At 40.7% G+C, this 23,240-nt stretch overlaps 1 protein-coding gene across 5 annotated transcripts in view; it reads right to left on the minus strand.

Annotated features, from left to right (window-relative positions):
• tpst1 (tyrosylprotein sulfotransferase 1) overlaps positions 1 to 4,088 on the minus strand; it is a 42,359-nt gene extending 38,271 nt beyond the window's left edge. For all 5 annotated transcript variants that reach the window (XM_018701398.1, XM_018701392.2, XM_018701382.2 and 2 more), the window contains exon 1: positions 3,863 to 4,088. The gene's annotated coding sequence lies outside the window, so the exon portion shown is untranslated. The remainder of the gene's footprint in view (positions 1 to 3,862) is intronic.
• Between the last annotated feature and the right edge of the window lie 19,152 nt (positions 4,089 to 23,240).

Below are 23,240 nucleotides of genomic sequence, written 5' to 3' on the forward strand. Positions count from 1 at the left end.
AGCTCCCTATATCATGAACTGGATAAACTGTCACTCCCCTGTTCCAAAAACTACTCACTGTCAATAAACCTACAACATCTGCCCATTTCTTTAACATGAGTACGCAGGTACAGTCGTTCACACAGGAAGTATTCACACTTCAAACCACAGCAGACCTGCATGCATGCATCTGAATATGCTACAGGCTCAGTGCATTTAGTACAATCAATTTCAATATCCCCCATTAAAGCAATGCAACGCTCAGGTAAATCATCTTCACCTTGTGCAGCTGACAACTAAGCAATTGCATACTCACTACCACAGTGCAGGGGTTGTAAACAATGACTGACACATCACTAATCAGTGAAGTGACTGGCTGAGAAACACAGGGGAGTAAATCTGCCTGAGACTAGACTGTGTCTGGTGTGTGTGTGTGTGTGCGTGTGTGTGTGTTAGGAAGAGGTGGATCTGTGTACTGAGTGGGCAGCCTTTAGTCAACTATAGTATGAATACAATTTGCAAAGCAGTGCAACACAATTTGGGCTGTGTAGGAGTGTTGCTCTGGAGACTGTTTTTATTCAGATTCTTCCAGGAACCATACTGATGTTTAATGCTTGTTAGCCCACAGTAATTATAACAAATCCTACATTCATTACTACCTGATTTGAAAAACTATTTTTAATTCATACTGAATAATGTTTTCCAGGCAGGCAGTGACTTTTGTCATTTCACTATGCTATGACTACCAACTTTCTGGGATTTTAAATTTGCTTAAGATGAGTCATTCAGTATCAAAGCAAATGTGATGTTGTATTTTCTGCAACTAAGCAACCACAAGTAGAGTAGACAATCTACTTCCCTTCCTGCTTCAAACAACAAGTGCATGGCCATGTCCAGCACGTGTACATGAATGATTGTGTGATGTGCATTTTCAGGAGTGTTAATATGGATGGAGATTATCTCTGATGCAGAACGCTTATCTGGATGGAGATGCTTTTTTAAAAAAAACAGCATTTTAAAAAAACAATGAGTGGATGTAGCCTTAAGCTGTTTCTCAGCCATTTCTCCTTCTTTGTAGTGTAGCATGTTAGCATGCGCCAAAATTACTGTCTCTCTGGCTCTCTCTGCTCCCTTTTTATCCCCTTCCCCCTATTGTGCACAAGCACAATTGCCCCCAGGTGTTGATTGGCTGAACTGTGGGTCCAAGCCACCACCAGGAACACCAGGTTTTTGGTTTTCTTCAGCACACACACACAGAACAGACAGCTAGTGGACCATGAGAAGTTATTAGCTGAATTTGGCAAAGTGTGTATCACTTACTCTAAGACTCCCAAGAAAAACCTCCAAGATTAAAATTCTATCACATGAGCTGCTAAGCTAAAAAGCTAAAGCTAACAGTGTGGATAAAACTGAAAACACAGTCGGCAGCTTAAATCATTTCATATTTAAATTCTGTGTCACCTTCGATAGAATTCAGTTGCAACGGCGGCACGTTTATCAACAACATCAATGATAAAGCATTTTGAATTCCCTAACATTCCCATTCACATCTCTGACTGGTTTCTTCTCCATAGCAAGAGCACCTGAGGTTCATGGGTATTGTAGGATTTAGACCCATTCACTATGCCAATGACAAAACATGGCATCTCTGAGTCAATTCAATATGGTGGCCTTAAACATACTGGATCATTACATTATCAGAGTGTTTCTGTGTTCAGTAACATTAAGTTTATCATTTGTGGGAAAAAATGAAAAAGGGGATAGAGAATGGGTAAAACACTTCTGGAAGCAGAAGCCCCTCCCTCTTCGCTGCTCTATAAGTCCATTATTTTCATCCTGTGACACATCAAGTCACTAGGGAAACCTGATCAGTGTGTGGGTGGTCACCAAACTTGTTGGCTCAGAGCTCAGCTGTTCCTGGACACTGCTCATGAACAGCCATGTTTTTAATACTGCTTCCTTGATGCTTTAAGACATAAATAAGTAAACATTAAGAAAAGCAAAAAAAAAAAGGCAAAAAATGTGATGTTCAAGCTGTCAGCTTTGTAAGCAAAATACATGAAACACTATTGAAGGCTCTGTCCTCAGCCACAATCTGTCAACAAACTGTAGGCCATCAATCAAGCATTTCACAGAGAGAACAAGCAGTACTGGAGATCTACTGATGTCTCTGCCATCAGCATTACTATTCTGGGAGGTTTGATGAATGTGGGCACTCGCATCAGTAAGTCCTTGAGCAGCATGCACTTTTTGGAGGAATTCATAAATATGGGCCTCGCTCTGCAGTTGAAACCCTGGCCGGCCTCAGCAGTGAGACAGCTGTTTGACTGAATGAAATAATTGTGATGCAGCATTGGGTGTTCTTTTCACACAAGGAAATGAGAAGTGAGCTGGAGTCCAACTGATCCTTCCACTGCAGCTGTGGAAGCTGACCCAATGAGAGGAGCCAGCACTGAGAAATACTCTGAATTCAACCCCCCCACCCTCCCCGACCACCTGCACACAGCAGATGTGCTCCTGGCTACCAACACACTGGTAGTCTATGCCCCTTGCTGGCCACTGGAAACAGTTTCATCAGCTCCTGTAGACTGCTACAAAGTATTTTCTTTGTAAACATTCATCCTTATAAACCTTCAGGCTACACATGTCTAAGTCTACTCAACAATCTCCCTCACACATGAGCCATGTATTTCCTAGATTTAGTTATGATATGAAATTATGAATGGAGGAGAAAATAAGATGGAGATAATAATGTCATTCAACAACCTGGGACATAGCAGTGGTGAAAAATAACACTAGTGTCTGCACATGATGGAAAAAGTAAAATGCACTTAATTGAGACCATGTCTCTCTGGATGAAGGATGAAGACTAGTTTGGGTATCTGACTGGGCCTTGCCAATAAAATAACTCCACCGTTTTTCAATGTGTTGAACTCTAACATGTCTCCAGTACATTTTCATCTTAATATATGGTGGAGGCTACTTTGCACGAGCTCAACCAAGGCAGGAACATTTTTTCCAACCCCAGCTGCTCTCACAGGCCAGAACATTTTCACACGTAACCCCAACACAAGCCATTATCTACTAATGTAATTGGCAACCTCAAACCTATATTTAAAATACAGCCATTAAACGATGCCTCCAGTTCATAAGCCACTGTAAACTTCCGTTAATGTTATGGTCTTCTGTTCAGTTCGGCATGTATCTATCATCTGGCTATACCACGGAGTCTACACAGTTGTTCTAAGAGCCAGGGGTGTCTTTAGTAGCCTATTATAGGTTATTATTATAATTTATTAAATATAAATAAATCCGAACCGCAGATTTAGTTTGAAGTGCTCTATACTACCGCACCCAGGGCTGTCTATTTTGGACAGAGGAGGACGGTAAGAACTGAGGGCATGTTTTCGGTTGAATTTCATTGAAATGGTGACTGGTGACCCAGCCGTGTGTCCAGTGGAAGAGTTGCCTCTTCAGATTCGTAAAATGTCTTCGGTGATCTTCAAGGTGTGTGACCTAGCTACGTTTGTCGATAACCAAAGCAGATTTATGATACAATTCAGCGCGACGTTCCCCTGCGGACTGCACGTAACGGAGCTATCTGTCAACATACAATCTCGACTAAATGTATTCATTTGACACGGGCTTGATTTGTGCGGGATTATATCGGCAGGGTCATTTTCCAGCCTTCATAGCTAACATGCCAATCACTAGCAATTGCAGAATCCGCATTTAAATGAAAGAGCAGCTATATAAAGCGAAGACAACGGCCTATTATGGTTATTCAAATCCCCCTGTTAAAATGTGCGTTTAATTGTCGCAGCTCCTGAGCTAAAAGGAAGGAGAGGGACATTGCAACAACACCACAGCGCCAAATACCTACCTAATGCTGCAGATACGGCGCTGGAGACTCGGGTATGTCGGTCAGAAAACTTCCACTGAATCCAGGGCGAAAGTCCGGACAGTCCAACCGTCCTCTAAAGCCACTTTCTGGACATTTTCTGTGTACATAAACCGTGTCAGCCGCACGGAGGACAGGCTTGTTGCGCTGGTAGTCTGAAGATGATACGAACCAGACAGTGAGAACTTACTGCTCTACTGGCGGAGAAAGACGAGTTGTGATTAGTCCACAATTCAGGGGTTGTGTGTCAGAGCTGCTGATTGGTCCATACGGTGTTGGGCGGAACTACGGTAGATTTAAAAGCACAGTACATACCATACAGTCTATGGTACATACAGACTCAGTAGGCAGCTCTCAACTAAAAAAAATCACCTCTGTAAGATGTAGATTTTAATACGTTTTCAATAACATGCATGAGTAACTATGTAAATGCAATATTGTGCAGCTATACACTCAAAGCCCCTGCATCATTAGATGACAAAAAGTATCATTATTATTATTATTATTATTATTATTATTATTATTATTATTATTTTTAGAATAGTAACTGATGCCCAAGGACATTATTGGTTGCTTTTTACCAGTATGTATACACACTAGGAAGGAACTATGGGAGGGAAGAGGGACATGTGGATCTGTTTTCTTCCTGAAGTGAATTTACATGGCCTCTAGATTTTGATGATTCATTTTTAGAGTTCTTTGCTTGATTTTTGTGTTTGCTCACACAATTACAAAAATTATTAATGACACATCAAGAGCCATCCCTGCTATGCATTACATTTAGCTTACTTGCTGCAGTGGATGGCTCTATTCATGTGATGACAACAGAATCTTTTGAGTTTTGCAGGTCTGAGGTTAGTCTCAGGTGTTGTTCCCAATTTCATATGCTGCAGTGTTTTAATAAAACTGACATGGCCCTGGTGAATCCTTATCATGTAATACAACATTTTTCTGATCTGTACCGATTCTCAGCAGACACAGAGTTTACCTGGAGCTTTCAGGACCTCTGGAGTTTTGGGCTGCCAGGGCAATTGCCCAGTGGTTATCAGTCATTGATATGCTTTGAGATCTGTGTTGCCAAGGCATGTAAAACAGCAGAAAATAGCAGATATATTAAAAGAAAGCAGTAGTGATACTACATACTAGTTGTATAAGAGATGAGCAGTGGTAATTAAAGTTAATCATAATGTATCTTGTGTACCCTATTATCTACTCTCATACTCATAGGGTGTACATCCAGTCTGGTCATGACAGAAGAACCATATATGTTAATTTTATATGTTACACATACATGTATATGTCATTAAAGGCACTTGAATGGAGATGAATGGAGAAATGGCATTGACAGGCTGTTTGTTTGTCGCTGTTTGTGTCTTGTGACAGTTCTCATAGCATTTCTGTCTGCTTCCCAAGAGAAAAGTAGGTTCTTTGTCATCAGGGGCCATCCTCTTTTTTTCTCTGTCTTAAGAATTAATCTCATCCATCAACAAAAAGCTGACCACTTTGAAACCACTGAATCAGCATAGCTCTATCACTTCCAATACAGATAATCACACATCAGATAATACAAGGCAGAGCAGAGTCAAACACTGTCAGGAGGAGTTTTCACATTCTGGAATTTACCTGGATTAGTACCACAGTAAAATGTTTATGTCTTTTTTCGTACTTGGGACAGTAGAAAACTGACTCATGAATACATTGTAGAACAGCTCTCCATGTAGGAATTTTGTCCGTCCATTACAAGGGTTGATGTCTCTTTGATATCAAATTGGTAAGTAAAACAGCTGCTGCGTCCAATCGAGGAGACTGAAGCCCCTCAGCAAGCAAACACAGTTATCTTTGCCTGGAGGTCAGAGAAATACTGAGGCAGCAGGACTAAAAGCACATCAGGCTTCAGAGGGTAATGGGCAGGGCAGATCAAGCCTCTCATCAGGTTAGAGATTGCTTTTCTGTTTCAGAAATATTTCTCACGGCAGTGGAAGCTTTGAAGGCAGCGACAGAGAGAAGATGGCCAGTGATCAATGATGCCATTATTGTGGACACTCTGGTTCCAGTCACAGTGAACAGTCAGCAGAGACCAGCACTCAGCATCTCCAGCAGGGTTCAAAAGTGCATGTAAACTGATATGAAAAGAGACAGAGGAAACCAACATTAGGATTTGAACAGTGTGGGGTTTTTCTAATCTAGCATGTTTGAATCTGATTGTCTGTGTCTTAAAAAATGACAAGCGTTCACTGTTTTCTGGCAAATTTCTGCTGTCACAGTAGCATTTTGATCTTCACGTCTTAATTTAATTTCCATACACACTGTCATATTGTTAGATTTACAACCCATTTTTGTAAAAATAATAATAATACTAATAATAACACAGTAATTCAAAACATTATTTAACACCAGAGGACAAGTGCAAAATGACATAAAGGAACTTTACTGCAGCTGTGGTCAAGCAGGAAACTCCATTGTATCAGATGACTAGATATCTGATATTTATTTAAATATTTAATCATATATTGATCTATCCCAACCAAATATATGGACAGTCAGTGGATAGTTGGCACCTTTATACCACAAAATAAGATGCTCACTGTCATACAGTGTTGATTGCAACAACTTGGTTTGATGTGACGATATGGTTTGGCCGACACTCATATTTCCCACGAGACTCATTTATAGCACAGCAGGTACCGTGCACACTGTGGAAATAAATGCTGACTGCAGTCCTTTGACATGGGGGCAGCACAGCAGGCCATTGCACCACTGCTGATTTCTTCATATTAATCATAGATTCCCTATATTCAACCCATGTTATAACTCACCATACATTGAGAGGCAACAGAGCTTGAGGAGGGCAAAAATAGTTGCTGCCACAATGCAGTCTCTGGAGACATTTACTCAAGGGCCTGGAGAAGTGTGAGAACGGATGGGAGTTGTGAGAAAATGAGAGGAAATGTGAGGTGTCTAACAATGTCCATCCCCTCTGAGAGGAGGTGCAAAGGTCAAGGTTGAGGTAAGAAATTATTTATAGAGCAGAAACTAGTGCTAGTGGATAGCATTAGCCTTAGTTTGAGGTTGCTTAAACTAAAATTAACCTCCTGTATCCTCATATAGGGGTATTATATTTTGAGTTTGCTGCACCTTATACTTTACAAAATTTAAGTACAACCCCAATTCCAAAAACGTTTGGATGCTGTGTAAAATGTAAATGAAAAGAGAATGCAATGATTTGCAAATCTCATAAAACCATATTTTATTCCCAATAGAACAAAAACAACATATCAGAGGTAACACATCTCAAAAAAAAAGTTGGAACAGGGGCAACAAAAGGCTGGAAAAGTAACTGGCACAAACCAAAAACAACAGGAGGAGCATTTGACAACAAATTAGACAAACTGGCAACAGGCCAGTAACATGACTGGGTATAAAAGAAGCATTTCAGAAAGGCAGAGCCTCTCAGATATAAAGATGATCAGAGGTTCACCAATCCGCAACAAACTGTGTCTAAAAATTGTAAAAATTTCAGAAAAATGTTCCTCAACGTAAAATTGCGAATATCACGCCATCTACAGTATATAATATCATCAAAAGATTCAGAGAACTGGGAGGAATCTGTGTTCAAGAGACAAGGCCAGAGGTCAAAACTGGATGCTCGTGATCTTCGGGCCCTCAGGTGGCACTGCATTAAAAACAGGCATGATTTTCTTCTGGAAATCACTGCATGGGTTCAGGAACACTTCCAGAAATCACTGTCTGTGAACATAGTTCACTGTGCAATCCACAAATGCAGCTTACGGCTCCATCATGCAAAGAAGAAGCCATGTGAACAGCTATGTGAACATGATCCAGAAATGCCACCATCTTCTCTGGGCCAAAGCTCATTTAAAATGGTCTGATGCAAAATGGAAAACTGTTCTGTGGTCAGATGAATCAAATTTTTTTATTCTTTTTTGAAGCCATGGATGCCGTGTCCTGCGGACTAAAGAGGAGAGGGACCATCCAGCTTGTTATCAGTGCTTAGTTCAAAAGCCTGCATCTCTGATGGTATGGGGTTGCATTAGTGCCTATGGCGTGGGCAGCTTACACATCTGGAAAGGCATCGTCAATGCTGAACAGTACATAGAGGTTTTAGAACAACATATGCTCCCATCCAGACAATGTCTCATTCAGGGAAGGCCTTGCATATTTCAGCAAGACAATGCTAAACCACATACTGCATCCATCACAACAGCATGGCTTCGCAGGAGAAGAGTCTGGGTGCTGAACTGGCCTGCCTGCAGTCTAGACCTTTCACCAATAGAAAACATTTGGCACATCATGAAACGAAAAATCCGGCAGTGAAGGCCCAGGACTGTTGAGCAGATAGAATCCTGCAACAAGAATGGGACAACATTCCTTTCCTAAAACTCCAGCAACTGGTCTCCTCACGTCCCAGACGTTTACAGACAGTTGTTAAAAGAAGAGGGGATGCTACACAATGGTACATCTCCCTGTTCCAACTTTTTTGAGATGTGTTGCCTCCATCAAATTCAAAATGGACTAATATTTTCCATGAAATGACAAAATGTCTCAGTTTCAGCATCTGTTGTTTTTGTTCTATTGGGAATAAAATACAAGCTTATGAGATTTGCAAATCATTGCATTCTGTTTTTATTTACATTTTACACAGCATCCCAACTTTTTTTGGAATTGGGGTTGAATGAGAGGAACAAAACCTGATCAGATGTTATGGGGTTTTCTTATACTTAATAACATTTGTTATTTCACATGGCATATTAATTTAACAAGACAACAAAGATAACAACAGGACATTACCATTCAGGGCATTTTGGAGGGCATCTTTTTTCATTTTGCTAGCAAGGATCTCTGGAGCTCAGTGAGGGTGATCATCAGGTTCTTGGTCACCTTTCTTACTAAGGCCAGTTGCCCTGATCGCTCAGTTAAGCCAGCTCTAGGAAGAGTCCTGGTTGTTTCAAACTTCTTCTATGTGAGTAATATGGAGGCCACTGTGCACATCTCACATCTGTGCCTAGATGCAATCCTGTCTCTGAGCTCTGCAGGCACTTCCTTCAGCCTCATGGCTTTGTCTCTGCTCTGATATGCATTGTCTTTTCAAATCATGTCCCATCAATTGAATTTACTACAGTGGATTTCAAAATTGAATGGGGTTTGAATACTTTCTGAATGCACCGTATATGTCTGCACTTGATAAAAATAAAGCTGATATGATTATCTCAATGCAGGTAAGACAGCTATCTGACTTTTCCAGTATCACTGCAAACTGAAAGAATGTAGCTTTGATTGACATTTATTGACCTCACCCTACGTGTCAGTGTTCTCTGTTTTGCATTCCAGATCTCTATTGGCAGAGATACTCAACAAAGACCATGCAGTACAGCACTCTCTAAATGTATGTCAAATGTAAATGTCTTTTTTTTTCTCTGTTTACTGCAACCAGAGTGAACTATTCTATTCCCACACACTTTGTTCTGTTCATCAAAGACAAAAGGCTTAAAAAGAGATATTCTTTCAAATTCTGATTTATTTTTAAATCATTTGCATTACAGCAACATGACAATACAGTGACAAGATAAATGGAACCAGTAAGAGAAAGGCAAAGTACAGTTCTTCAATAATGAAACTGTTTAATGTCTAAACCTCCATATCTACCAGATGGAGAAGAGAAAATAAATACATAAGCACAGTTTTAGCTCATGATAAGAACTGGTCATTTCACTGTTGTGTTGTGCCAAAGTAGAATAGCAGAAGCAGAATAACATAAAAGTATTTTTTCTTTGCATCTTGAATAGTTTTTTCTTTTCCTTCATGGTGCAAGTTCATTGCTCTCTACATACAGATATAGATCTAATAAATCGTCCAAACATTAAAACCGCAACAATGATGCAGCAAGTATTGCATGTGAAGTTGTTCCAGGTCATTGTCGCAGACAGTAAAATTGGCACTGACTGTAACGTTAAGGGACCAGATGAAGTTAAGGATTCAGGAAGATCTACTGGTAGAAACTGATTTTAATATGTATAATTCTGTTTTCATTAGTGTACAATCACCTGGAACTAACAATCTTTGCATTTTCATTAGCTTAGAATGAGCCCATCAGGTCTACACAGGCTCCACAGAGTCAGCCATGCTGCACTGCCATGTTTCTACAGTAGCGTAGGATGGACAAACCTACACTGACTCTAGAGTAGGCTGGCCACAATAGCTTTTCCTAATACCATCGATTCAGGGCCCCAAGAACCAGCTGGAACAAATACAAGAAGTCCTTTGTCCTTTATGCTATCCATGCACTGAACACAGAATAACTGTTATCTACTTGTTGCACTACTGTTTGCATGTGCATATGCTTGACTTTTCTTGGGTGTGTGGGTGTATGTATGGCATATGTAACAAATGGTGATGATGCTTCATCAAGAGAGTTCATTAAAGGTTTAGAATTCTTTCTGACGTATGAACAAGGGGGAACTACCAATGCTCAGATTACAGCCCACATACCCTTCAGTTACCCTGTGACTAAACGTAGCAGGGGGGAAGCAAAGTGAGTGAATAATCATTCTTCCCTTTAGGCTGCCTCCCCTGAGGTTGTTTGACGTGTGTAAAATCTCTATCTTATCTATTTCCTATAATGGCAAATAGATGCCTTTTCCCATGATGGTTCCATTTCCCCACGAAACAAAGACTCCAACCAAACAAAGAAAGGTCATGTACTAACCAAGCTGTTTGACCAAAGTAGCCTGTCTAAAGTTGTGCTTCTTTCCTCCAGAGCCCCTGAGGCTTTTCTGTCCCAAACAACCAGCTCCCTCCGGCTGCTTCCCAATTAGTAGCAATGCATCTGTGCTGATTAGTCAACAGCTTTTCAACCCCTGCCAGCAAAGGAAGCCAAAAATGAGAGAAGGAGCTCTTGGCCTAGATACCCAACTATTCAAAGTCTAACAAGGTGAAATGGCATGCACACAAGGCAAAAGCATTTTATGTCGCCAAGCTGTTTGCCTTCCAAGGGACAATGGAGGAAGACAAAAAGTTTCAGTTTGCACGGCTTGCACTCTCAGCAGGGAGGCAACAAATCTGAATTTAAGTTCAGGTCAGTGGGATTTGCTTTGAGTCATGACAAGCTGTGTGATTTCCTTTATGAAAGTCCAGTCACTTTTCCCCAGCATGTGCAAGATGCTGTAAAGATTTCAGCCAACACAGAGCAGCTCAGAAAAATTGGTACAGTGCTGATTTAATCTATAGAATTAGGCATTTTTTTGTAATCACTGTGACATACTGTGAGCTGGAAGACAGGAAGTTCATTTTTTTATGTTGTACTTTTTATTTTGAAAAACCCTAATAATCAGAGCATGTTTTCACAGTGTGCATACATGAGAATGCAGCCACAAGACTCCAGCAAATGTTGTTTACCTTGTTAGGCTGGACCAAGTGGCCAGGGAAGAAAGAGGGGAGAAATAATAGAGAAATATGAGTACTGTTAAATTATTAATGTATGTTTTACAGTGTGGGTGGCATGGTGGAGAAGTGGTTAGCATTGTCGCCTCACAGCAAGAAGGGGTTTTTCTATGTGGAGTTTGTATGTTCTCTCTGTGTCTGTGTGGGTTCTCTCCAGGTTCTCCAGCTTCCTCCCACAATCCAGAGACATGTAGGTTAATTGGTGACTCTAAACTGCCTGTAGGTGTGAATGTGATTGGTTGTTTGTCTATATGTGTTGGCCTCGCGATGGACTGGTGATCCATACAGGGTGTACCCTGCCTCTTGTCAGCTGGGATAGCCTTTAGCCCCTCTGCTACCCTTAATGGATAAGCTATATAGATAATGGATGGATGGATGGATGGATGGATGGATGGATGGATGTCTAGGTGTCCCTCACTGTGTAATGGTGGGGGTGGAGACTGTGGGTAGAAGTGCCTGGTGAGAAAGCAGATGACGGAGTCAGAAGGAGGGTTCGGGCTGAGTGTCACCTCCACCCTCCACCTTATCCTATAACCTTTTCCTGAGCCATCCATCCATCCATCCATCCGTCCATCCATCCGTCCATCCATCCATCCATCCGTCCATCCATCCATCCATCCATCCATCCATCCGTCCATCCATCCATCCATCCATCCATCCGTCCATCCATCCATCCATCCATCCATCCATCCGTCCATCCATCCGTCCATCCATCGAATCTACCAGCCCAACCTCAGTCATCACTGAGGAAACAGTATGGAGTGTGTAAGTCTGTGTATGGAAACAGACTTCATGTGTGGTTTGTCCAGGCTTTGTAGGGCTTCAGTTAGGCTTCAGGTTTGTCCCAAGCTTTATTTCATTGTCCTGGGACTTTAGCTATTAGTGTCTTTGTCAGTGTCCCAAAGAAATAAGATAATCAAAATAAATATAACCCATCTTCTATGGAAAAATGTAGAAAAAATAAAGATATGGAATAATTGAAATTAAAATACTCTTACACAATAAGTTCATCACTGATCACAGACCAATAATCATGTACCACATCATGGCCAAGTTATTTATTTTAAGTTTGCTACCACTCACATTACTTTTAAAAGAACCTGATTGTTCACATGGATGCAGACTTGCATGGTCGGACATGGACATCAAATAGCCCCTTATGCTGCATAATAAATGAGCAACATTATATAACTAGATGGGGCTGTTGCAACAACAGTGCTGTAGTCCTGAACCCTTAAGCCCAGTATCAATTGTTTTGCCAGATCTTTGATGGATGACTTCACATTATTGCTGTGCATTGACTAAGCTCAATGTTAATCATTTCATAGTGTTTAAGGCAGTCCATATACAAAGCAGCTGAGGTGCTAATGACTCTGTATTAAACAGCAGGCCTTCATGATGAATGCAATAACACCACAGAGTCAGTGTGCTTCTTTCTTGTATCACTTAAGTTGATGTTGTTAGAAGAGCTTCCAGCCTCCTCTCACCAGGAATGGCCATCACTAGAGAAAGCACCCTAATGCTGCTTCTTATTAGCACATCAGCCCATGGTAGTGATACTCCTCTCACTGGCAATGACTGTGATAAGAGCGCAATTTGCTCTAATGTGTCACTCATTAACCCTACATCACACAGAGCCTCCTCTGACTCCATCTTGGGTATTGAGCTTCTGTGCACTTCCACAAAGCTTTTAAACTTTTAAATCTCCTGGCAGCACAACAAACATCAGAGTCTGTCCAACCCTTTACACATGTTGATCACATCTCTGTGCTACTTAAACCGGTTTGTGACAGTCAGCATATCAATCATAAAAGAAGTGGAAGCATTTGGAAGATTTATCAGATTAGATTACTGTGTATATGAAAGATTATATTCATATTGGATGATTTTGCAGCACATAAGCAGCGTGCCCTTGATGTAGCAAAGCTGAAAGTAAGGTTTTGGGTGTCTGTGTTGACATCAATGCAAGTTGACCACCAATAGTAGAGATGGAGTCTTAGCAGCTAAAGTAGCCTGAGCGTCAAGCCTCAAGCAGAGGTGAGTAACAGGTTACATATACTCACCGGCCACATTATTAGGTACACCTGCTCACCTGCTCCTTCAGCTATCTAATCAGCCAATCATATGCCAGCAATTCAGTGCATTTAGGCATGTAGACATGGTCAAGATGACCTGCTGAAGTAAAAACTGAGCATCAGAATGGGGAAGAATGGTGATTTAAGTGCTTTGAACACAGCATGGTTGTTGGTCTGAGTATTTCAAAAACTGCTGATCTACTGGGCTTTTCCCATACAAATGGTTGAAAAAGAGAACATATCCAGTAAGCAGCAGCTCTCTGCCTCGTTGATGCCAGAGGTCAGAGGAGAATAGCCAGACTGCTCTGGGCTGACCGGAAGGCAACAGTAACTAAAATAAACATTCCTTGCAACAAAGGTCTGCAGAGGAATATCTCTTAATACACAACACGTCGATCCTTGAAGCAGATGGGCTACAGCAGCAGAGGACCACACTGGGTGCCTGGAGAAGGTATGTGAGTACCAAGGCTAATAAAGTCAGCAAGAGCTAATTGGAATCAGGAGTTAGCAAAACTGGAGCACAGCCAATGAAATCTTATTGGAATTGTCCTGAAAGTCTGATCATTGATTAGTTGGTCATTGATTATTTTCTGCAACAATCCAATGAATAATCCGATGAAAAAATCCCATAGTTTTTTTGTCGAGGCACCACTCTTTTACTGCAGAACAAAGTAATATGGACATCTTGCGACACCAGTAACCATGGTAACTATACACAGAGATGATGACTGATGTAGCTAGCTGGACCGTGCATGGTCACTGTGGGAAACTGAACATGTTGTGGAAAACTGTTGTGGAACAGATTTATAAACTACTTCCAATGCAAAGGAGCTAAAGCCTGCTTGAAAAGAGATTAGTTTTAGTTAGAATTTTTAAATATGAAAAATCTGTAGGATGCAGTAAGTGTTATGTTTGAATTATGAAATATTTCATATTAATTCAAGAAAACTGGAAATAAGGAGTGTTAGGCAGATGATTGATGGATTATATAATTACCAGATACTCACCTGTGCAGGTGCTGAATGTGTGATGTGATCCTGTTGTGTTGCTCCTGCTCTGGCAGTCTATAAGTAGGTCATTGATCTGTTGGCTGTCAGGTTAGATCATGTTAGAATCCTCTGTTGGATCGTATTGTTTCACTTGAAAAGTCAACCAGAGTATATCATTTAATAGACATAACATAATAATTCCATCAGATATATTCACTTGTAAAATGATCACTCAGAGAGAAAGTTAGAGGCTCCCTCATGTCTATGTCAGCTGCTGTGTAGTCAACTGAATGAGATGCACAGAGAGGTATGACTGTGGAGGGAAAACCTCGACCTCACACTCAGGAGTCAATACTGGTGATTCTCTTGTATGGAAGGGAACTAAGGTTTGCCCAAACAGTTTCTACATTTATCACAAGCTGCTTTTCTGAAAAATATTACTGAAGGTGTCAGATTTAAGAAAATGTCTGTCTGGTTCTAACAGAGTACAATGATTAATCATAGTACTCATCAGCTTCTTCTGCTGTTGTGGAAGGATTGATCTCATTTATCCTTTAATGATATTGATGATTGAATTTTAGTTCATTCTCTGAGTAAAACTGGACTGGCTGGCCAGTGTCACCATAATGGTGGACATTCACATTCAGAGGAATTACCATCACTGCTGAGCCTTCACCAGGTCACATACATAAATATGACAGCTGTGTAAGCCTCATGGCAGAGGAGGGGGAAATGACATTAGCAAGAGTAAACAGCTTTGAAATCTTATCTATAATGTAGCAGTCGGAGCAGTGTGTTGAGCAGGATCATGGGGGCAGTTGGTGGTTTGCAGTCACAGATCAGACACTATAGCTCCACAGGCAGAAACACCTGCAGGAAGAAACAGGAGGAGAGAGGAGAGAGCACAAACTACAGGAGAAGAAAGATGTAGATTCAGTAATGTGCATTCATGGAATATGGATGTGTACAGATGGAGAAGGAGAAGAGAAGAGAGGACCTTAATGCATCATGGGAAGTCCCTCAGCAGTCAAAGCCCATTGCAGCATAGGACTAGGAGATGATTCAGGCCTGAGCCAGGCCTGACTACAAGCTTTATCAAAGAGGAACATTTAAGCCTGCTCTCAAATGTGGAGAGGGTGTCAGAGTTAGTTAAAGCTGCACTAATCAATATTATTGTATTAATCAAGGATCGAATGACAATTTGATATGGAAGTGCTCATGTATAATGGTCTATAAGTCTGCTTTTGTGTACTTGCATATTTGCATATTTTCTGATATCTTCTTCTGCTCTAATCTAATTTCTTAACCTTATTTTTATTTCTAAAAAATTGTAACTTATTATTGTTAATGATCCTTTGCTTTTGTGACACCTATGTCACATTAAACAGTACGTGATCATGCACTTGATAATAAGCTGTGATTCTGATTCTGAAGGCTTCATGCTGAAACAGATCTGTTAGCCAGTGGACTGCAAATAAATTCACCCAAATGATCAACATGATGTGATTCTTGTTGCTGTGTTTTGTTCTCTGGAGTGTCACTATTTTACCTGACTTTGTATCTGAGATTTAGACAAAGTTAGCACCTAGCTGGTGAACATAGTGAAGCTTATTTTTCTCAGCTGGTGGAGACTAAAACCAGACTTACAGTGAAAATGGATGTTGAACTTAGAGACAGAAACATGACTGTGAATGCTAATGTTGCTCTGTGTCTGCTGGATGTTTAAACAGGCAATCATTTGTTAGTTTATAAGCTGATGATATGTCATTGTGGTGTCTTTAGACAAGTGAATGCAGATTAAAGCTTCAGCATGATCTTAATGAACTGGGCCCTCGGACGTGTTGTCCACCTACATCTAAAGGCAAAAGTGATTGACCATGTTATAAAACTCCAGGACTTAACTGAACCAGGGGAAACATGAAACAACTGCGTTTGCATTTGGTTGATGCAAAAGCATCATTTCTGTTCTCTCCATGCAGCCTGTTATTACCGGCACATAACATACCTGTGCTCAGGCACAGCTATGTTAGAAAAGCAGCATTAAAGAGTTTCTCATTCTGTCAGGAAGACGTTTGGAAGAGCACATGCAAAGCTCAAATAAAAATATCAGTTCATACAGATGCAGATGTTCAGATACCCTGCTCAGTCATGTTTTTTATAGAAAGCACTCATGTAGTGGGTACATTATGTTCACATGTTTGCTCCCATATCCTTGAAGTGGGATTATAGAGGACCACCACCAAAGTTATTTATCACCAGATAAACATTACTTCACTCTGAGCCAGTATACAAACAAGCCAATCATTGATCTGCTGTCATTTCAGGGTAATGCTAGAAGCCAGCAGCTTATATTTATGTTGACCTGTCATTAATGACGTGCATGAATGATTGCTTATGTGTTAAAATTTTAAAATGTTACAGTAATGGCTAATGGCTGACGGGAGTGATGAAGCACATTACTGAATCATGCCAATGCCGCACTCCATTAAAACATCGCTCATTTTTTCCATATCTTGGACCTTCCATAGAGAGCTGAATTAATGGCCATAATGGCCAGGGTGGAGTCTGATGCACCAGAATTTATGTCCAGCATGTTGACCCAGACAGCAAACTCTTACAGCATTTTTACATTATGCAAAATGACTGGCATCAACTTTCCTAGTATCCTTTTGCTGTAAATAAGCTAATAACCAGGGAGCTGGACCTAATGCATTTATAGTTTAATTGGCCTTGACACTTTATTGTATTTCCTTCCCACTTTGCTAATACCCTGGGGAGCTCTGGCCCTGGCTGGTGCCTCATTGGTGAAACTTGAGCTCAGTCAGGACAATAGACTCCTCCAATAAGGACCTCCTGATTGTGCCATGTCAGAGATTCTGCCTCCAAGTTGACTTTCTGAGTGGGGGAGAGCTTTAGAAAGTTGAAAATGTTGCCCAGACAGGCTCATTAAGTTTGGCAGGCCACTACTAATCATGTCCTTGTTTGACGCTGCAGTAACTGATAGCCAGGCTGATGGAAGCAGTGATTTCCTGCTGCTTGGACATTTCCTTCATTATTCCTTTGAATCTCTGCCTCTACATATTTTCAAGTCACACTGTTCTGCATGTCTTTATCATGAGGACTGAGTCAGAATCATCTTTTAATGTCTTTTTCGTGTCCTGGCATCCTGACACTACAAATTGTCATCAGCAAGTCATACAGTCCTGCCAACAGATCCTCTGGCTTGGACTGGCACCACCTCTGTGACTGTATGCTGTGGTGGTGTTTGCATAATCTGTGAAAATGCATTCAAGAATGTGGGTTGAATTCAGGCCCCTGGGAACAGCACTGGGCTGTAAGGTGATTCAGGTGTAGATGCCACACTTGCTGTTGCAGAGTATCACAGACAGAGTAATGTGACTTTTATTATCAGAATTAGAGTCATTAGATCCAATAATGTTTTAAAGTCCTGAAGAACTAATGGCTAGTATGCCTGAGGAGCAGCTTGTGTTGGAATGAAGGGATGACATCATGGAACACAGTATCCAGTTCTCTAAATACACCCATGGTTGTCTTAGGTTCTGTCTGTGACATTTTCAGACCAGCATCAGCCCAGCTGAGCTGAACCATCTGTTAGCCTGCTGTTAATTCATTTAACAAAGCTACAAATATTCAGGTGAATCTCTTCTAAAAACTGGTATTTCATAGTTTAGTAATCGCTATCAGATAATAGCCATTATAAATTCAGCATAATGTACACCACGACAGCACTAATTCCATCAGCACCGGCACAGCAGAGTAATGTCATACTCTGTTGGTCTGAGTTTTTTTAAGACAGAAATACAGGAACAACAACATTAAAAAGGGAGAGTGTAGTGTGCATGTGTATTGGTCTTGGCAGTGGATAAGAAGCTGCTATGAGATCTTGGCTGTCCAGCCAAAAAGCAGGGCTCTACATTGCATTTATTGCCTCATCTAGTAGTTATTCTGTGGAGAGGTTGGTCAAACCTTTAACTTAAGTCAATGATTTTTTTTCCAACTCCAGAAAAGACACTGAATCATGCAGCCATGAAGAGCAGAGTATTCTCCAACAGGCTATTGAGAGGTAAATGAGACTACATTTTCTTTCTTTACTGAAGTATCTCTACCAGCTTTGGGTGTAACAAATATGGAAAGCTGTGGGGATGGTTTGATTACTAGTGTTAATATTACTGAAGTGATTGTGAATTAACGTTTCCAGTACTCCCCCAGTCTGTGACATGACCAAAACATGAGATTTCCAGGAGTCTGGGAACATCTGTCATATGAGCATGTGGGCATTTCTTGGCAAGTCAAGATTTTATTGTAGTGTGCCCTACGAACTATTTTGAATTATATGAGTTGAAATTTTATTGAAGACTTTATTTCTTCCAGTGTCTTAGACCACCAATCATCTATTTCCCATTCAGTTTTAATGGAAAGAGTATTTCTGAGCCACAAACTGGTGAGTATGGCATTACTATGTTGCTGTAATGGAGTTAGTGCTCGTGAACATGGAGGAAGTTTGGAGTTTGCATTAACCAGGCAACAGGGGGAATTGTAAATAGAAGCCTGTTTCTAATATGAGCCTGTTCCATGTAAAGACCTGATTCTATCTGCTACTGATAATATGGTGCCATGTGTTGTCACCATCATTCTCAGTGAACCTTCTCCTTAACCTCCATCACAACCCCCAGAGCTCAGTCCTCCCACAATCCAACAGGATGTGCACTGACATACCTCAATTATTTGCCCAATCAACTGTGACAAACCCCACACAGACTCAACCAAGCTCGCACGCTGACTCATCTGTTTTTCTACTTTCTCTAGATTCTTTAAAACTAACTTTGGGAAAACTGAAACAAGAATACTACGAGCAGCTGGTGAAGAGTGAGTCAGACCTGTCACTGTTGATGTTCCAGTCCCTGTCAAACTGTGCATCTTTCTATTGCCCTGCAGCAAAGCATACATGGCTGGTACACAAGCTCCAGCATGTCAGAATATTAAGCAACACTGTTGTGCAAACTTGAGTGTACCTTACTAAAGTCTGTGATAAATACTGTGAATTTTTGTGCTGAGAACATACTGTATCTCTGACTGATACAGAAAGCTGGCAAGATAGCCTCAGCTATGACACAACAGCATATCTGCAGCAATACACATATTTTTAGAACAGGCATCTGCGCCTGCAAACAGCTAAGATATCTGTGTTTAAGCACAGGAATTGTTACAGTGCCAGAAGATAGGAGAGATGAGTGGTCTGAACACATCTGAACTTTGACTGAACTCCTATTGAGAAAGAGTGAGGGATTACAAATGGTGCAGAGGCTTTGTTAACTGTCACAACTGTTCTCCAACAGGAAATATTTGAGGTGAGAGGACAGACAGAGAGCTGGCAAAATATGACAGCGTGATGATTCAGAGCGGTGTGCAGGCCAGTGAACTCCGAAATCAACCCACTGCACACTCACAAATGTCTAGAATACGATAAACAAAGAAATGAATAAAGTGTGTAATGTTGCTGTGTGAGTCACTGCCTGTGGGTGTGCAGTGATAGCAGATGACAAACAGCTGGAGGTACAAAAATATGTCCTGTACTGCCACGTATATTCAGACAAACAAGGACTATTCATAGTAGTATTCCAGTAGTCTGCTTTGTGAACCTGCTCCAGGCAAGTCACATCCCAACCCTGCCCACTGAAGCTCCGCTAAGGCGACTTGGCTTTATATGTTATATCCCTGTAGGATGTTATACTTTTTCTTGAATATGGGCATGTCATTTATCCTTTTTAGTAATAGTGCTACATCACACACTGGGCAGGATGGGTATTAAAGGACTCAGTAGTTGTCTGGCAAAACATCTTTATGCTAGCTCAGTTATGTTATTTAGTTATTTGTTGATGGAAAGTGTAAATGTGTGTGTTCACTCAGTTTATCAGTGGACCTATATTTGTTGTCTTTATCCACCATCTACAGATGTTAAAGGTTGTGGTAGTAGCAAGCTTAAAGTAAGTACACTTTGATTCTAGATGATTAGACTTACAACAGAGAAGTGCCCTCTCACAGTCTCAGGTCTAATCCATCTCGGGGGTTCAACAATTTTTTAATTATTACAAATCACTGTGCTGCTGTTTTTGTTTTGCAGCAGCCTGCAGAGGGAAGCTCTACATAGAATCATGCACCTGAGTGTGTGTGAAGTGTACCAACCTGTGTTACAGGGTGACAAGATGTCCTGTTTCTTTTAGCAGAACACACAGTGTCCTGGTTCACCTCTGAGATGTTCTGCATTCGACCTGATTTCAGCTGCCAATCCTCCAAAAATAAAAGAGCAGAAGTATTTTTAAATGTGTCCCACACAGTCCAACCCACACACAACACAACCACTGACTCTCACACAGAATTATGAGCTTGTGAATCTGTCAGTCTGAGCTTGTTGTGCTGGTTGCCTTGGCAACAAGGCAGCTGTAAGTGTTGCCTCATTGTCGTCACCTACAGCAGTCGTTCCCATCAGTTACTAAACACAGTAACATCATCATTATGTTTCCTGTCTGCCTCCTCACTGTCAAATTCTAGGTGAATCTAAAATTCACCTCATCCACCAAATCTTCTGAAGTGCCTTTTACACAGCTGTGGCTCTGGTGGTAGAGTGGACTGTCCATTGATCTCAAAGTTGGCCCTGGCTCCTCCAGTCCAGGGAAAGACAATGTAACCTAAGTTGCCTCACTTGTTGAACTGCAGCCTGTACACAGAGGAATGATGAAGAGAAGTTCTAAGACTTGAAACTGACAGACTCGAGTGACAGGAAAAAGCCAGGTGTTCAATGGCAATGTTCAAAACACAAGTACAAAGTCCAGGCAAAGGTACTAAGATGGGACAAAGACCAAAAAGATAAAGATAAACTCTCACCAGGAACAAGGCTGGGACACCAATACTAAGACACAAGGCAAACTGGCACAGAAGATTCATTCATGTATCAGAGCCAGTCAGTAGACAGTGTTTATCAGCCTGTTAGCCTGTGGACATTACTCCTGATTCTCCTGCTGCTGTTGGACTTTGGAGAGACTCAGCTACAGTTTAGTTAAGTTACACAACTTTCAGTGCCTGTTGATGATGTTAATTGTTTTAGATTTGGATTTAAATACTTTATTATCTCCACGTCATTCAGTCTTGTGACCCAAAGGATGTACAACACCTACTACTTGAAATATTGTGAATACTTGTTCCTTTAATAAAATAAAAGACTTGAACACCCCTGCACTGTTTGACAAGAAATGTTTAAGTCCACTCCATTTATATCAGTGAGGGTAACAGACACCCGACTGTATAATGTTGTGCTGTTTGACAAAACAGCTGTTCAAACTACATTGTCCAAAATCATCAAACAACATTCTGTAAAACACACAACACTGATCACTGTAACCTTCATGAAAGTAGGATTTATTGCAGGACTTTAGCATTAGGCTGCATTAGTTTTAGCTAGGTGTACCTAATAAACTGGCAGTTGGGTGTATACGTAATCAGTTTTTTAGCAGTAGATGTAAGGGAAGGGAAGCTGACTTTCAGCTAACCAGCCACCTGATGATGATAATCATGTGATATGATCAAAAAGCTCCACAGAAGTTACTAAAGGGATATTTAGGTGAGACTATTTTGTCAACTGCTGTTTCCAAGACCAACTTTGTAAATCATTAATTTTCAGGTCTCCCAATATAGCCTATCACAGCATAATGTACTGACACAAATTTATATTATATATTTATATTATAAATTATATATATACTCAACAAAAGTCACAGCCTGTATATGATTGGTATGTCCCTAAATATAATGCCATTAAAAAGCATGAAGAACTGGATCATAATAATTTTCCAAACTAACCAAAGCTTCCAGCCTCTAAATACTGTGACTGAGTTCTTATCTCTGAGTGTAAATACAACCTACAAAATACTAAATGACAAATATATTTACACTGATACCATCTGACATCAGAGTAGCTAATGGAAACATGGAAAACTCCTGCCCCAGGAAATCATGGATGTGACACTGTTTGCCCAACAACCTTAATCTGAGCAGATCAATGCACTAATGACAACAGATGACTAACAGAGGCACTATCCCTCTACATAGCTTGTCATGACTTACAGCCTTGACAGATGGTAAACAATGGTAAACTTCCAGACCAATCAATACTCCAGGCTGAAATTCATGTCCAGTGCATGCATGGAACATTTGAATAAGCGCTTGACAAACTATCTGTTATGTTGACTGATATGTTAGCTCTGTTTTATTCTCACAATAGATGCAAAAACACATCTGTGTGCACACCTGGACAGAATTAGCAGTGTGAAATGGACCCGTCTGGGTAACATCACAGCTCTGGCTACATTGTTATATTGTCAAGTAGTCTTGTGTTAAAAAAGCAACCTTGTAGTTAACCACCTGAAATGTTTGTCATGAAAATTAATTGAATACATCCACTGCTGCTGATTTATGCTGCTGCCTCAGTATAATGCAGATGAATGACAGTTTGTTTGTGATGCTCAAAGCATTAAAAATGACATTTCAAGTTTTTCTTTCCAGAAGCGATGTCACTGTTATTTCTGTTGAGTTCTTCGAATGTCACTTCTTGATGCTTTAAGTGCCACAAAGCTGCGTTCACCCACATACTTCACTTACACTTTACTATGTCTTTATGTCATGTTGTTCTGTGAGTTGGTCCCTGTTTGGGAGCAGGGAGGAAGAACACTGCAAACTAGTAAACATGGATGTAAGCAATACAGTTCTGAAACAGAGGCTGAAACCATGATACGAGGAGAGAGAGAGATTGCAGATTGCCCCTTT

The sequence above is a fragment of the Lates calcarifer genome, linkage group LG21, assembly GCF_001640805.2.
Source record: "Lates calcarifer isolate ASB-BC8 linkage group LG21, TLL_Latcal_v3, whole genome shotgun sequence".
Classification (NCBI taxonomy): Eukaryota; Metazoa; Chordata; class Actinopteri; family Centropomidae; genus Lates; species Lates calcarifer.